Here is a 17,718-nt window from a genome sequence, read left to right as displayed (position 1 = left end):
AGAGCAACTAGGCCCGTGAGCCACAACTACTGAGCCTGCACGTCTGGAGCCTGTGCTCCGCAACAAGAGAGGCCGCGATAGTGAGAGGCCTGTGCACCGCGATGAAGAGTGGTCCCCTCTTGCCGCAACTAGAGAAAGCCCTCGCACAGCAACGAATACCCAACACAGCCAAAAATAAATAAATAAATACATAAATTTAAAAAATAAATTAAAAAATAATTGAACTTTGGTCAATTTATGAGAGATTTTTGACTGGTCATATACTTTCATTAACAGTTCATAAGAGATCATAAAATGATAGTCCAGAACTATCTAGGTACTAAAATTAAAGCAACTAGAGTATATAAGCATTTGGTGGCATTTGTTCCTAGTGTAATCTCTCTTCATGATTATATCATGTTTCCTGTAGAATGGAAACAGGATAACAGCCATTTTGAAATTCACTCTGAGCTGGTGGCACTTGTATTCTGTTGGTGTGAGTCAATTACCAATGATTTTTTTTTTTTTGCTAACAGGATTGTTTAGGGAAACAATGAGAGAAGAAATGTGTTAAGATTCTGAAGAATACTGAGTTACAAACATTATTTTATAGTTAGTTTCTCTGGGGGAAATCATGAAACAGAAAATGATAACATCAAGAACAGTTTGGTGAAATAGTTTTTTTTGTTTTTTTTTTTTTGTGGTATGCGGGCCTTCCTCTGTTGTGACCTCTCCCGGAACCCCGTTCCCCTGCATCGGCAGGCGGACGCACAACCACTGCGCCACCAGGGAAGCCCTGGTGAAATAGTTTGTAAACGATAGTGTGAAAAACTTGACTTTATTTTTCCTTCGTAAGTAATAACATTTGAAACCATGGAAGTCTTTTACTGTGATCCATCTTTACATTCTAGAAAAGTCATTTATATGCTGATGAATTTAATACCTTTTGCCCTCATTTTTAGATGAACATCATTGAGTTACTTGGATGTTAGCAAGAAAAATTAAACTTCTCAAATGCTTTATTCAGGAGCAGAAATTGGGTGTTTTATTATATTTCTCTCTAATGTATAAAAAAACTAGGAAGGATGCATTTTTATCTTTGAGAATCTTGTTTTTTATATCTAAAATATGTTTGACTATTGCTTGGAAGCTATCATAAAGCTTTTATGTCTCCCTGTATTCATAAATGCTTATATGTATGTATCTGTAACAAGATAAACACTCCACAAGGCTTATGTATGTATTTGTATCTATTAATTTTTTTTTCCTTCTGGGATTGGGATTCACAATCTAATATAGAGAAGGAGAAGTAGAATTGTGCAGTATAATGAAAAGAACATTTGCTTTTGACCTTGGATCTAGTATTACCTCTACCTTTACCAGTAAAATTATGTTGCTTGGAGCAAGCAACATGGTATATCTCTGGGCCTTAATTTTCTTACCTGTATAAATGACTCAGTTGGATAACATAATTTCTAAGATCAAAATTCTTTGTTGAAAGGTGAAATTTTAGTTACTACAGAGTTGTTGACAGATTTAAAGCATGGAGTAGACACTTAACACATTGAGTACATATTTGTTAAATGAAGGAATCCGGTGTGATGGGTAATTTTCTGTGTCAACTTGACTGGTCCACGAGGTGCCCAGAAATTTGGCCAAACGTTACTCGGTGAGTATTGTTAATTTTTTTTAAAACAATGTACACAGTGTCTTCTTTTGTTCAATATCTCTTCTCACAAACCTATGTAACAAGTAGACTAGCAATTTTCTAAAAATATATTTTATTATATAATAGATAAGTGACTTTTTATCCAGATAAGTTTTTGAGATTTTTGTTTTCATGGCATGTGCTCTAAGAAATTAAGATGTAGGACTGCCATACAGATTATTTCATTTATTTAAATAAAAATGCAAAGGATTCATTTTGTATTTTAAAATCAAAGGACAATGGAGAGTAAATAGTGAATAGCAAACAACTGGTATCAGGGTATATAAAATGTAAGAATCATGAAGATGTGTTAATAATGGGGATGTATTAGAATCATAACTTCCTCTTTACAACAGCATAATTAATTGAGTAGACAACGTGCTAGGTATTGGGGAAAGAAAGATAAAAAATATATATAGTTCTTATCCTTAAAGAGTTGTCTAGTGGAAGAGAAACAGATGTGCATTATATTATCGGGGGGAAGAATCTAAGTCCTGTAACTGGAGTTGGTCTCCTCTACTGTTAAATGGGATAATAATAATATAATAGTTACTTCATACTGTTATGAGTTTTAGATTAAATGGTACTGTATTAGCTTTTGCCCCATATTTCAGTGGCTTGCTAAAACCAACTTGTGCTTCTTTCTCTTGTTATGTGAGTGCTGCAGATTATCTGTTGTTTTGCTGGGCTTGGTTGGTCTCTGTTGGGTTCTACATGTCTTCTCATTCTGGGAGTCATGTTAAGGGTGCATGTTTGAACATCCTGTTCCTGTGGTGAAGACAAGAGTAAGAGAGACAGAGCCAGACTATATGTAGGCATGTAAAGCTTCTGCTCAGACATATAGTACATCTGGTTTACCCAGATTTCATTGGCCAAATCAAGGTACATGGCCAAGCCCCAAATAGATAGATAGGGAAGAATACTCTGCCATCTAGGAGCATGGCACGAGTGAGAAGCCAATAAATATTTAGGAACAAATAATATAATCTACCACAAGATGTAATACATGTAAAACATATAAAGCATTTAGCATGTCTGGCACAGAGTACACATATAATGTTTAAAATTGCATGATACAATGTTTATAATTGTATGATAATAGCAATAATGCTGATAGTGACTAAATTATATAGAAAAACAGATAATGGAGTAATTCCATTCTTGCAGGGGAATGTAGGACAGCATTACAGAGGAGGAGATATTGCCAGTAGTTCAGGGGAGAAAGAGAGGAAAGTAGTTCCAGATGGAAAGATACAGTAATATAGAAAAAGAGTAGGCTAAAGGCAAAGTAGATGTAGGGTTTATGACCCTTCCTGGAAGTGATGTCTTATACCTAACTAGTTATAACAGTTATGATAAATTCAGCTGCAAGTAACAGAATATTTAATTAAAAGTAGCTTAGGGACTTCCCTCGTGGTCCAGTGGTAAAGAATCCACCTTCCAGTGCAGGAGACACGGGTTCGAACCCTGGTCAGGGAACTAAGATCCCACATGCCGGGGGGCAACTAAGCCCACGCGCCACAACTACTGAGCTCGCGTGCCTCAACTAGAGAGCCTGTGTGCTCCAAACTACAGAACCCACATGCTCTGGAACCCATGCATCACAACTAGAGAAGAGAAAACCCACATGCCACAACTAGAGGGAAGCCCGCGTGCCACAATGAAAGATACCTCATGCCTCAGTGAAGATCCTGCATGCCCCAACTAAGACCCAACGCAGCCAAAAATAAATACTGTTTTTTAAAAAGTAACTTAAATTACAAAACAAAGCATGTGTTGTATCACTAAACAAGAAGTCTTAATGTGGTGAATTTCAGGATTCATTCAGTATTATAAGGATGTCTTCACTGAAGGGTTTTACCTTTCCATCTTTCCACCCTTAGTGTGATAGCTTTTGTCCTTAGGTCTTTCCTGTTGTGTTCATACGTTGGCTTTTGCAGCTTAAGGTAACATGACCTCACGTAGCAGCATCTAAATGCAAGATAAGAGTTTCTCTTTTGGCGTCTCTTTTTATCAGGTCTGAAAATATTTTTCAGAAGCTCCCTTCAGAGCTGAATTCTTATGTCACATTGGCTAGAACTAGCTTAGATGTCCACTCCTACAAAATGAGTGGCAAAAAGGAACGGAATTACCATGATTGATTTAGAACAATAATGATCTAAGGACGTTCTTACCTTCTCTGAACACATTTCTTCTCCTACACAAGAATAAAATCAGGATTCTCTTAGCAAACAAGAGAGTAATGGCTCTTAGCCTTCAATGGTATCTTCCATGCACAGATATGAGATTTGTGTTTTCTCTTCAAGATTAAACATTTAGCATGGGTGAATATCTAAGTAAATATTATCTTGACTTTAACCATTTATATAAATTATATCTTGAATAAATCCTGGCGTTAAATTATTGCTGAGAGTTGAAAAAAAAAATTAGCCATTTAAGTGTGGGACCAATAGATTTTTTGCAGACTATCTGGATGTGTTGGTAACATAGAGACCCAGTACTGGGTCCAGGGTTTTGTGTGACTGCCTCCTTTGCCTTCAAAACCTTTGAGAGGTTTGGAAAGTGTGTGATCTGATTTATATGACAAACTGAAATAGACTTCGTTGGGAAAATGTTGTTACCTGCCTTTATCCCTAATAATCACATCAGATAAATCCCTTATCCTATTATTTTTTTTCTTTTCTTTATTGATGTACTGTGGCAAACTTCATCAACATTGACAACTTTCTTAATCAGTTTAGGCTGCTACAACAAAAATATCATAGACTGGGTGGCTTAAACAACAAATGTTTATTTCTCACAGTTCTACAGGCTGGGAAGTACAAGATGAAGAAGCCAAGAGATTCAGTGTCTGGTGAGAGCCTGCTTCTTCTTTCATAGATGGCTGTCTTCTTGCTTCGTGCTCTTCATGTACTTATAAGGGCATCAGTCCCGTCATGACTCCACCCCCATGACCTAATTATCTCCCAAAGTCCCCACTGCCCAAAACATCACATTGGGGGTTAGACTTCAACATACAAATTTTTTAGGGGGGAGGCACAAACATTTAGTACATGGCAACACATCATAATTTCTTTTTAAAAATTCCTTAATTTTATATAAAACTAAAGGACAAAGTGCTCAGCAGTATCCTCCCTTGAAATGCGCTCATCTTGTGCCATTACAGAGGCCAATTTGAACATCTGATCAATTTGTAGCTTTCTTGAATGGGATGCTGATTCCCAAGGGTAACTGCAGTGAACAGTAAATGCAGACAAGATGGCATTAGTCAACACATACACTCACACTTAGGATTTTTAAAATGTGAAAGCTTAATTTATTACTGAAAAAAAAATGAAGGTTCTGGAGCAAAAGGTAAAAATTCATCTATTTTCCTCTCAATCCATATTCTAATATTCAGACAGCATGGTTCTGTGACTCATTGGGCTAATCTCCCCTGTTTATGACATAGTTTAATGCCCACGCATTTTTAGTTCTTATGACTTTCTTTTGTTCATATGTTTGAGTCAATTATGTTAGCTATTCATCAGTGTATTAGACAAGTCTCTACCACTTTATCCTTCAGTGTCTCACATTATAAGCTTTTTGGCCTCCCAACCCTACTGCCTGATAGAATTTAAATCACAAAATGGAGCAAAAAAGAAGCAATCAGGATGCATGGAGTTTATGGGAAAGATTAATCATGAGAGAAGATCTGAAAAATAAGAAAACAATGAGGACAAAGAGACTAAAAATGGCTCTTTTAATGGGTGGACCCCTTGAGGAAAAGGCCAGCATAACCATGGAGAAGGAGGAACAAGGGTTTAGCCAACACAGCTGGTATTTGAAGGGCAGATCCTGCTTTTCTCAGTTTGATTGGTAATTTTAACTTTTAAAACATTGAACAAATAAAGCTTTTTCTTAAATATTTATGTCAGGATTTATGGCTTATTTCTTAATATTTCCTGATAAAAAAAATTAACAGAAGAATGGGCACAACAGTTTTTAGATTCATTTCAGCAACATATGAGCATATTCCCATTATGTTAAAAAAATACCATGAACAGAACATGTTTAAAGTTGATGGAACATTATTGGTGCTATGTATAAAATAGACAGCTGAGGGGACCATACTGTATAGCACAGGGAATTCTACCTAATGCACTGTGGTAACCTAAATGGGAGTGAAGTCCAAAAGGGAGGGGATATCTGTATGTGTATGGCTGATTCATTTTGTTGTGCAGTGGAGGCTAACACAACATTGTAAAGCAACCATACTCCCAATACAAATTAATGAAAAAAAATAATAAAGTTGATGGAAGATTCTCTAGGAGAGAAGACCTTCTAAGAATCAAGCACCATCCTAAGCAACTTCCATTCGTCATCTTGTGTGGTCTTTCCAACAATCCTGAGAGGTGTGCTTATGCTCATTTTATATATGAATAAATTTAACCTCACAGAGTTCAATAATTCACCAGGGTTTTCAACTGGAGAACTAGGACTTGAGCCCACTTCTCTCTTACTCCAAAGCCTGTCTGAGTTATCCTCTACTGTGTTTTTAAAGAGGTAAATGAGATTTTAAAAAAAATAAAAGCTTTAGAAGAGCATTAGAATGAATCTGTGACAAATATATCAGTTTTATTTGCTCACTAATTTAAGAAAAGCTATGCTTGCTTCTTTTAATTATTATAACTTTATAGTTCCTGTCCTGTTATTTGGAAGTAGAAACTGTTATTTAGCTTTGCTTATATTTTGTTTTTTAATCAATGTAGACTTATATACTGCTGGTGGAAAGGCAAATAGTACACCTTAATGGGTACAAGTTAACAATAAATATCACACGTGCCTTAAAAATGTTTATAGCCTTCAACCTAATAATTCTCTTTCCACTTAGTCTAAAAAAATAATCTGATATAAGGATGATTATTGCAACATTACTATAATTGCAAACAATTGAAATGGCCAACAATGGATTATTGATTGAATAATTTAGAATTTAGCCATAAGAGAAGATTCTAAGCAGTCATTAAAGATCATAATTTATAAGAGTAATAATTTAGGTAAGTGTTTATTAAATGAAAGGTTAGTTTACAAAACAATGTGTAGAGTATAATTACAATTTAACTTAAGTTTATATAAATATATCTATGAAGAATATAATAAGCATACATGCCAAAAAGCTAATGATTATTATCTGGGTAGAAGAATCATAGAAGATTTTAGTTTTGTCCTCAGGTAGACAATGGAGTCAGGTTGGAAGGGAAATGACCTGTCTTCTTCCCTAGCATCTTTTCTTCTTGATGCTCTTTAAATCAGTTTTCAACTGTAATATGTGAAAACTGTGCTCAGTTACTCATTATATTTTGCCCTTCATTCCTTGCCAGTGCCTCTCCCCCACAATTAAGTTTACCCTGATTTTATCCAATTTTTCCCTCTTCTACACTTTTTTCTTCCTAGTTTTGGAAACATTTTCAAGGTCCCTCTTTCTTTCCTCTAGGGAGAGGTCAATTTGGACACCTGAGCTAGATCTCAACATCTGGCAAAATATGGCAGCAATAAACCTGAGGACTCATTCCATTTAAGTAACCAACGGTTTTAGAGCCTTGCATGTCTTCAATGTAGTAATAGGATCAGGGAAGCCCTCTCTGCATTCTACTTGCTCTGCATTCTCTATTGCAGGGATCAGGTGGGGAGGCCAATTGTAATATATTTCAGGTAACTTGTCTAGAAACTAGTTTGGAATCTCTTAGGAGTTGTCACCTTGGTGAAGTGTTCAATCTGACATGGTCTCTAGGCTTGTTTCTGTACCTTATAAATGGTTGTTGATTTGATAAGCACCAGAAATGGTCTTAAAAGGTTGTTGAGTGGATTTCAGATCCTGCCAGTCTGCCAGTGTTTTTCAGAGGTGGTGCTTTGAGGGTGTACCTTCTACTGGACTCCAGATGGGAACACAGTCCACTTGTCTGAGCTTTCCTACTTCTCATGTTGGGACAGAAGCACAAAAGTGGTCATGAAGCATCTGACAAGCACAAACTTCACATGTTACCATAGGGATATGAAATAACGTCTCTTTCCTTTGGATTCTTCACCTTAGAAGGACAGTCTATTTATAAAAAATGGTTACAAATGGATATATGCAAATTTTTTCTTAGAAACACCCTAAATTTCAAATGCCTTTATAATTATTATTATTCATAATAATAGACATCACTTATATAACACTCATTTAGTGCTAGGTAATGTTGCAAGTGCTTTATATATATTAGTTTATTTAATCCTCACAACTCTATGAATTAGTTATTGTTATTATTATTATCACATCCCCATTTTATAGATGAGAAAATAGGCTCAGAGTCCCTAGCCCAGGGTCATACAGTTAACATGGTGAAGCCAGATTTGGAAACTGGGCAATCAGGTTCTACCACCCGATGCTGCCTTTGGTTAGTTAGATATCTTTCTAGGAAGCCTTGATACTGATGTGCCTGATTTTCACCACAGCAGCACCACCCCAAACACCTTATTGGACCACAGTTGTCATTCTAGGGGATGATGCTGAGTTAAAAGGCAGTTAAAAAGCAAGGGTTACCTTTGCTACAGTGGATATAAAAAGCATGCATCACTTGAAAGACAGCCCTATGGTTCCATATGGAAAAGAGAAAGTTTATGTTACTCAGGAGATTGTCAGCTAAGTCTTCGAATTAAAAGGCATCAGAGGACTTCCCTGGCAGTCCAGTGGTTAAGACTCCATGCTTCCAAGGCAGGGGGTGTGGGGTGTGGGTTCGATCCCTGGTCAGGGACTATGATCCCACATGCCATGTGGTGTGGCCAAAAAAAAAAAAAAAAAGGCATCAGTATCTGAATTAGACCACCCAAGCCAGGCCAGGGGTGACCATGCCTTTCAGATTATACTAATAGGCTTGGACTGCGATTACAAACTTTCTGCAAATGTTAGGCATCAGACCCAGTGTTTAATCTTTTGCTCTACCATTTATTATTGGCATGACTTTATTTACTTTTTCTGATTTGTTGTAAACATTGGTCTTGTGTAACTCTGCTGCTTAAAATCCTTCAATCTCTTCTAATTGCTTGGTGAGAAAAATCTAAACTTTTAAACATGGTCTGCAAGGACGTGCAAAATCTTGTTCTTGCCTACTTTGTCAGTCTCACAGAGCACTTGTTTCCAGTTTACTCACATCTCTCTGGCCTCATTGGCCTTTAATAATTTCCTTCACTTCAGACAGCCTCTTCCCTTTGCTTGAAACATGATTTCCACTCCTTTCATCTGTCTACTCATCCTGGAAGTCTTAGCTTAAGTGAGCCTGCCTTAGCAAAGAGACCCCCTTCCCTGAATTAGTTTCCCATCCTTTCACTTTATGGCCCTTACTCCAACTTGCCATTAAACATTTATTTACACAAATATATTTTAATATTTGTCTCTCCCACTATTGTTAGCTCTTTGTAGGAGCAACTAGAGACTCTGTTTGGTTCCCTATTGTTTATCTAGCATCTAGCACAGTGCCTGGCAATAATAGACATTTGATAAACATTCATTAAGTGATAAATGAGCCTCAGTGTCTTCATCTACAAAAGAGACTTTCTAAGGTTGCTGTGAAGATTAAATGATATTTATTCACAAGCACTCACATACTCCCTGTCTAGCATAGTTTTAACACATTAGTAGATCCCAAGTATTAGTATTTTTTTGTCCTTTTCCCTTTGATGGTAGTGACTCCAGTTTGGGCTCTTTTTAGCTTCTCATAAGTCATGGGTAAGGATGATGAACAATGGCTGGTGGAGATGCTAGGTATGGGGGATGTGGGAATTCCAGGAAGAAGGAACAACATGAATAAAGGCAGAGAGGCAGAACAGTGAATGCAAAGTTTGAAGAAAAGGGATTGTCTTGACTGGCTAAAACTCAGGGGCTATGTAAGGGAGTTATGGTAGAAAAGTCTGGGTAAAATAGACTTGAATCAGATTTGGAGTGTCTTGTTAAGAAGTTTAGAAGAAGTTGAGTCAGTGATTTTGGAGTTATTTGCAAACTTGCTTGGGAGGGTAGAAATTTTTAGTGGTACACCTCAGTAGTAGCAAGAAGGAAAAGAGAATATCACCACAAATGCAGGTGGGTTTATAGAATTAGCAATCATTTCTTTTTCCTTTGCTAATTTTTTCTTCTTACACTTGGGTGCCATTACTTCCTGGACTCTGACTTCATGTTATTTTCTCCTCATTCTGTTCTTTCTCCCTGAGTGTCTCATCTATTTTCCTGTTATAATCATAGGATTGGACTATCTCTTTTATACTTATGAGTGTCAAATCTATATTCCAGTTCAGAGCATTAGCTCCAGATCCATCTAGCCAACACTCCCTGGATTTCCCTGAGATATCTCAATCTCAATGTGTCTAAAATTCAACCCCCTATCTCCCCTACCAACCTCTTCCTATATTGCCTATCTGTAAGATACAGCATCAGCATCATCCATTCAGAAACCCACATCAGAATCCTGGGATTCCATTCTTTCTCACTTTCTGTCCCTCCTATATGGAATCAACATCAAATCCTATAGATTTTCTCTCTTTAATTCCAACTCTTCTTAACTTCCTTCACTCTTCTCCATCCTCATTTACACTGCATTAGTTCATGCTTGCATCAGTTCTCACCTAGCCAACAAGAATCATGTCCCAGTAAGTATCCTCATCTCTAGTTATTTTCTTTCATTTCTTTCACTCCTTTTAACAATTTTTCTAAAATGCAAATATGAATTACTTCCTGGCTTAAAATTCCTCAGTTTCCCTTTGTTCATGAGATGAAGTCTAAGAAGTTTAGCATCTTTATTATGACCTATGAGACCTACCTCTTCCCAGGGGAGGTTATTCCATACCCTCTTCAAGCAAATCTGCCACTTTCTCCTTTGTATATCACTCTGTTTTCAGTCCATACCCAGTGCCTAGCACAATGTCAAATATGTAGCAGGTTTTAAAGCAATGTTTGCTGAAATAAAGTGGCATGAAGATTGAAAACAGACTTGGAAATGGCTTTCACATGGGAAGTGGGAGGAGCAAACAGAGCCAAGATAAAACTTAAAATGGGTGATGAAAACAAAGAAAGAATAGCCATTGAAATTAGAGAAGATAAGAATAGACACTGGAATTAGAGAAGGGCAAGAGTAATAAATTCAGTTTGCCTTTGATTTCTGAAGAAGGAGGAGCAAGTCAAAATTGTCAAATATAGCAGAAGGGTCAAAGAGGAAGAGTGAGAAGCATGTTTTAATTGGGTTAATAGGAGATCATTGGTGACTTTTGGGAGATGAGTTTTAAGGAATTGATGGGTGGGAGGTAGAAGCACATGGTAAATACTGAGAAGTGTTTGACAAGGAGGTTGAGGCAAGAAGTACCCCTGAGAATTTTAATCATGAAAGGGAGAGTGATATCAGGCAGTTCATGTTAACAGTGGGTATACAGATGAGTGGATGAAGAAGATGTGGTGCACATATACAATGGAATATTACTCAGCCATAAAAAGAAACGAAATTGGGTCATTTGTAGAGACAAGGATGGACCTAGAGACTGTCATATGAGTGAAGTAAGTCAGAAAGAGAAAAACAAATATCATCTATTAATGCATATACGTGGAATCTAGAAAAATGGTACAGATGAACATATTTGCAGGGCAGGAATAGAAACGCAGACGTAGAGAACAGACGTATGGACACAACTTGGGAAGGGGAGGGTGAGATGAATTGGGAAATTAGGTTTGACATAAATACATTACCATGTGTAAAATAGATAGCTAGTGGGAACCTACTGTATAGCATGGGGAGCTCAGCTCGGTGCTCTGTGATGACCTAGATGTGTGGGATGGGGGGGGGGGAGTCCAAGAGGGAGGGGATATAGGTATACCTATAGCTGATTCACTTCTCTGTACAGCAGAAACACAACACTGTAAAGCAATTATACCCCAATTTTTAAAAAGTGGGTGTCCCCTTTTCTCCCCAAAGAATGTGTATTAAAACTACTCCTTCCAGTTAATTTGGGAAAATTAAGAAGTGTAATGTAGTTAGATTTTATACATTCCTCTCCATACCAACTATTTCTAAATCTTGGAGAGATTGTTAGGATAAACACTGAGTGTGGAAGGAACTGTGTTTGTTTGGAGAGAGAAAGAAAGATACCTTTTTATATGTTACTTACTTTTTCAATTTTTCGAGGCATTTGTGCAGATTTTAAAAGTAATGCATATTCATTACCATTGTAATATTGTCACATAAAAGTAAAAGAAAGTCACACATAATTCCTCTGCCCAGAGGAAACTATTAACATATTCGTATTATATGTGTGTAAGTGTATAAATATACCTATTGCGTAAGTTACTTTTAGCATCCTAACTCAAAGTTTCAAAGATAAGATAGGAGTGTAGCGGGTTTATTCATTGCAAAGATTGTTTGGAAATGGTTGGAACTGCATATAACTATTCTTTTCCCCAGTGGAAGTTTCCACTATATTTTTTAATGATTGTGCTGTATGAAAGCAGTCTAACAACACTAAGGAATTTATGACAAAGGTTTGTGAGTAGCAGGCTAAGGGCAGAGTTTCTGGGCTTAGTGACCCAGAGAGACATGGTCAATCAATACTATGTTGTAAAAATTCTACAGAATAAATAATTCAGGCTTTCCCTTTCTACCAAAATAAACTCACCATCTCAGTGGTTCTTGTTGGACTTTTCATTCCCTGACTGCTACTCTCTCTGATGTCATAGTTCCTTTGTGACCAGACCAATGACTTTTGGAGCCCCTCGGTCACCGAGGGTTTATAACCAGGAGTGTCCTAAAACCCCCAGGGAGAAGCAGTTCTTATGATTTTCTGAGCTGTCACAGGAATTGGAACTACTGGGACAAAAGCTCTTGCCATTTCTTACCATATTTCTAGAGGGCTGCTGTGGGACCTAGGATTGGGCTCTCTATTGAGGCTTTTGGGGAAACCCAAACTCTCACCTTTAAGAGTTCCACCAGTTTTGAAGAAAGCAAGCAATGTTGTTACATTGTGCTGGTCCCTTATGGACACTATAGTCTCAAGGTACACTTTTTAGTGTTATTTGAAGCCTGCCCCATCATCTATGGGGGAGATGAAACTGGCCTGATTCTAATGCCAGCTGCACTCTGATATTGCTCTCTTCCCTGTCTTTTACAATGTTCTTTACATGTCATGCCAGAAAAAATAATAATTCTGTGAAACTTTTTACCCCCAATAAGTACTCATACTATGAATTTAATTAAAATCCCCTTTATCTATTATGCTGAAAACAAGGAATTAACAATATCCATTAAAATGACTATTACATTCACATCAAATGGATTTAAATACCTGACTGAAATGATATGAAAGAAGCCATAATCATGTGAGGTCCAATATGGTGTATAAATTTTAAACCTTTCGAAACCCTACATTATTTTAATCTCCAAAAGTAATTATCATAAATGTCAGTCACACTTCCTCAAGGCCTCTTTCAGTTGAACAAAAAGAAGCAAATGAAACTGTGAAGTTTTTAAGCTTTACAAACTCACAGTTAACTCCTCCATAAGAAGTGAGCTCTCAGGCTCAGAAGAAAGAAGAAAATTTTAAGTAGTTAAAGGGCCTGAAATACAGTTTACAGAAGAGATAATCAGCAGATTATGGTCAATGAGTTACAGTATTCCTTGAATTAGAGTTGGTTGGCTGATAATGCTAATAACTTTTTAACAGTGGCTATAGTGTCTGCTTTTTGCTATAAATTTATAAAAATGACTAAAAATCACATATAATATTCAATTTTATATAATAGGTAAAGTTGTTCCTCTCCTTGGCATCTTTAACAAGTAGTATTTCCAGAGCCACATTTCAGGTTGAGACAAGAAGTAAATAAAGGTAGTGATCCTCTCTTATGATATCAAAGGGTATATTTATCAAAACCAAATGCTATTGTTCCGGTAAAATGTGTCCGGGAAAGGGAAGAAAACATATTATTTCTTGAGAAGAGAGAGCCTAGTTTTAATTGAGGCCCCGTGTTAAAAAATGATGTCAACAGAAGAGATACACGCTTATTTTAGTTATTCTTTACCACCATTTCCAATAATACATTTTATCCAAATTACACATTCTAATGCACTGCTGGGAAAGAAGTTTTTAGGTTATTTTATCTACGGGACATTTCCTTCTGGAGGACAAAATGCCAACTCTTTGTATGTTCCATCTCCCTTCTGATATCAATCATTGCACAGTCCAAACTCCAAATTTCAGTTACAAACAGAACGAGTAACTCACAAACACCACTCTGATTATGCACAGGTTGTAAAACTGAAAATTGTCTGTTAACCTGTTAGATATCTAGAATTAACCTCACACACCAGAAAAGTAGCCTTGTTAAAACCCTCCTCACATCACTCCCACTTCATCACATTAATCCAGGGCTCAATCTTTATTCTTTTTTCCCCTGATGATTTTATTGCCTTATTTGGTACTTGTCTCTTCTCCATTGTTGGTAAGGTCTGAAAGCCTGTCATATTGCGCCTGCTGCTACTTCAATATTTGCTTTGAACAGACGCTATTATGTCGCCCTAATAACCACAGCTGTGTAAGCATCTATCAGTCTCTTTTATTGTGGCGTAATTTCTATATATGAAAGTAATTTGCCCTCAGTGTCGGCTGATGATTTCCATTGTTTGTATTGACACATTGCTCAACTCTCAACCCTTGGCTCTTGTCTGCTCTTTCTTTTCCTCTCTCCCACTGGAGCAATTTTAGCCTTTATCCTAAAACACTGCTCTAAAATTAATGTAACTAAAGTGGCCTTAGCTCTTCAGTGACCAAAAGGGCAGCATAAAGAGACTGACTTGCCAAATCTTGAAAAAGTCTCAGTTCGATGCCTCCTTTCTGAGACATTATTATCATCTCCATTTGTGGATTGCTGTGCTGACAGTATTATTACCCTCAAGAGTGCCAAGGATTTTCATGGAAACTTGAGACTGGAAGCTGTCTTTGGATTCTGTTACAGAGACAGCAAGCAGTCCTAGGGATGCCACTCTAGACGGGAATTGTTCCAAGCTAAAGGTCTTTGGAGCAGAGACAAATTCTGACATTGGACATGGCTGTGAATGTTGAATATGCCACGGATGTTCCTGTTGGTGGTTTCACCAGTTTTACCTTGATGCTATACTTTTCCAGACAAGACTCTGAATGAGGTCCAGAAGCACAGGAAGCAGGACGAGGAAGAATTTCAAACATCTCTCCAAGTTTGTTGACTATCTACATTTCATACATGAGTAAACTAAGTTTCAGAGAGAGGTTAAGTAAGTCATTTAAGGTTAGTCAGTTAAGTGGCAAAGTCAAGATTCAAACTCCAAACCGCTCCTTTTTTATTATATCTCTGAAGTGGAGCTTGGGATAGCCTAGCCTTTCTGGGTGGACACCAAACCAGTGTTTTGTGATGGCAGAGGGGTAGAAGTAACTCCTCACGGGCACACTAATATTTGTACTCAGGGCAATGCATTTGTGAAGTGAATGCTGACAAACTGCAGTTGTAGACTAGTGAGCTCACTTGGAGCAATTACTCAGTGGTTGTCAGGTGAATTCTAAGTCACCCATAGAATCTAAAAATAGTGTCTATAGCCTCAGATCAGGCCAAACCAAGGGCTTCATGTATTTTGTGTCATTAGCTATATCTGTTTGGTGTGTGCGTGTTTATGCATGTGTATGTGTTGTTAGTGTTATGATTAATCATGAGATTAACCTGATCCTTATTTACTTTGTAATAAACTTAAAACATAGCTTCACAATAGTAAGCGCCAAATCCTCTTGGCTCTGCATTCAAAACTGACCTGAAATCTGATTACTTCCTACCACCTCCATTATTACCACCTTAGGTAAAGCCGCCATCATCTTTGACCCAGATTACTCTAAGAACTTCCTAACAATTGTCTGTGTCCTCCTACCTTCTGTTTTTACCTAGCAGCTGGAGTGCTCCCTCTAAAACATAAATCAGACTGTCATGTCTCTTATCAAAGCCCTCCAAGGGGCCCCGTTCACATTTGCATTATACGCATCCCATGCAAAGACCATTAAGAGCCTCCAAGCCTCTGAATGGTCAGAGTTCTGCCCACCTTTACAGCCTTCTCTTACCACTCTGCCCTCATTCTCTGCTCTAGCCACACTGCCTCATTCCTGTTCTCCATTTACATCAAACATGCTTACATGTCAGAATCTGCATTTGCTGTTCCCCTAACTGGAATGCTCTTCCTTCCATGTTTGCTCTCATTCACTCACTCACATTATTCAGGTCAGAAAAGGCTCCCTTGAGCCCCGCTCCTGCCCCCGTCCCACCACACACAAACATTCACTTTCTATCCCTGGCTCTGAATGACTTTTCTTCATAGCGTATAACACTAACTGACATCATATTGTAGATTTACTTTTTTTTTTTTTTTTTTTTTTTGCTTTGGTTTGCTTTATTGTATGTCTCCCCCACTAGAATATAAGCTCTAGAGAATAAGGACACTTTTTGGCTTGTTTATCACTCTGTCTTCTGTGCCTGAAGTGCCAGACATACGAGTTTTACAATAAATATTTTCAATGGATTAATGAATGAATGTAATTTGTTAGCAACTTCAAAAGAAAAGATGCACATTTGCTTTGTATCTCTGCCAGTGAGCGAAAAAGTAGTTTATCGGCCTTCCATTACACACTTATTAACAAATATTTAACAAAATTAGACTACAAACTAGGTACAGATAAGGCAGTCTAGATTTGAGGAACTCTTGCTGGAGGAGGAGACATATAGATAAGCGTTATGACAGAAAGAAGCAAAAGTTACTGTGGAAGTTGGGAAGGTTCAAATCTGGTCAAAAGAGAGGAGAAGCTTAAAGTGAGAGAAAGATAATTAGAATTTCTAGAGGTTTCTGAAGGAAGTGACAGCTCAGCTGAGTGCTAAAGGATCCTTAGGATTTATCTGAAAGAGAGTGTAAGGAATGCTGACCTAAGGAGCAGGAGTAGCTACACATGAAAGTTCAGAGAGAGAGAGATTGAGAGTGAGATAGATAAATAGACAGATAGAATGATTGACTTTAAAGAACTTCACTTGATCTCATTCATGTCCCATTCATCCTCCAGTGAAAAAGAGGGGAGAGAGGCAGGAGATGGTGCTTTAAGATGAATACAGACAGGTAGCAGGTTTCTTGGTGAAACAAACAAAAGAAAATCTCTTTTTCCAAAAAGATTTAGAGAACTGTATATTTACCTGAATCTTTGGAAATTTTTAGAACTGCTTCATGGTTCTATATGCAGTTCGAAGGTGAAAACTTGGCCAACATAGATTCTTCTCATTCTAATGTAGGGAAACATTTTTTGGAGCACTTTATTTACTCTAGATATGTAAGACAGTTTGAGATTTTAAATTTAAAAATGTCTTTTATTATTAATCTGAGATTAGATATATATATATATAGCCAAATTCTCAATGACTCCAAAATTTCAGCTGATTCCCAGAAATTTTGGCTGAGAATGCTAAGGCAAGCCTCTCCTGATATCAAAAATACCATGGGATCTTTAAGACCAAAGTTCTGTGTGCATTGTATTGATATAAAAGTCTCATCCTAAAGCCTCCTAAAGCAGACAACATTATACTCCATGAATGTACCTTGTAATGTGAGGACTAAGTGGGCCTTTTGGGGATTTGAATTTGATTTCAGAGCCTCTAAGTATTTTAGCTGATGCTCCGACAACTACACGATTCCTTCAGGGCTTCCCTGTTCTACCAGTGGAGGAACTCAACATAAATAATCTATGCACACATTCTGGCTCTTCTGGGTGGATTTGTTAGAATCCTGTTGGAATTTACCCACTTACAGAGTTGAACTCAAGCCTGCTGAACTGACCTAAAACATTAGTGTTGACCCTTCCGAAAGATCATATTATATAGCAAAATCTCAGACATTTTTATTATATCCAGTTGGAAAAACAAAAAACAAAACCAAACTCAATGAAAAAAAATTCACCGGGTTGAGTACATTTCTTTTTTGTTTTTTTTT

The 17,718-nt window shown here is 37.3% G+C and overlaps 1 protein-coding gene across 7 annotated transcripts in view; it reads left to right on the top strand.

The window, feature by feature from the left end:
• The window catches only part of DIO2 (iodothyronine deiodinase 2), a 122,202-nt gene that overhangs the window by 60,682 nt on the left and 43,802 nt on the right, over positions 1-17,718 (top strand). The window contains exons 2-3 of one of the 7 annotated variants that reach the window (XM_055088660.1): positions 1,569-1,648; positions 4,491-4,541. The exons of the other annotated variants lie outside the window; for them this stretch is intronic. The gene's annotated coding sequence lies outside the window, so the exon portion shown is untranslated. The remainder of the gene's footprint in view (positions 1-1,568; positions 1,649-4,490; positions 4,542-17,718) is intronic. 7 annotated transcript variants of the gene reach the window in all.

Source organism: Physeter macrocephalus, chromosome 11 (assembly GCF_002837175.3).
Source record: "Physeter macrocephalus isolate SW-GA chromosome 11, ASM283717v5, whole genome shotgun sequence".
Lineage (NCBI taxonomy): Eukaryota > Metazoa > Chordata > Mammalia > Artiodactyla > Physeteridae > Physeter > Physeter macrocephalus.
Note: the sequence above shows the minus strand (reverse complement) of the source record. Positions and strands in the feature narration are given on the sequence as shown.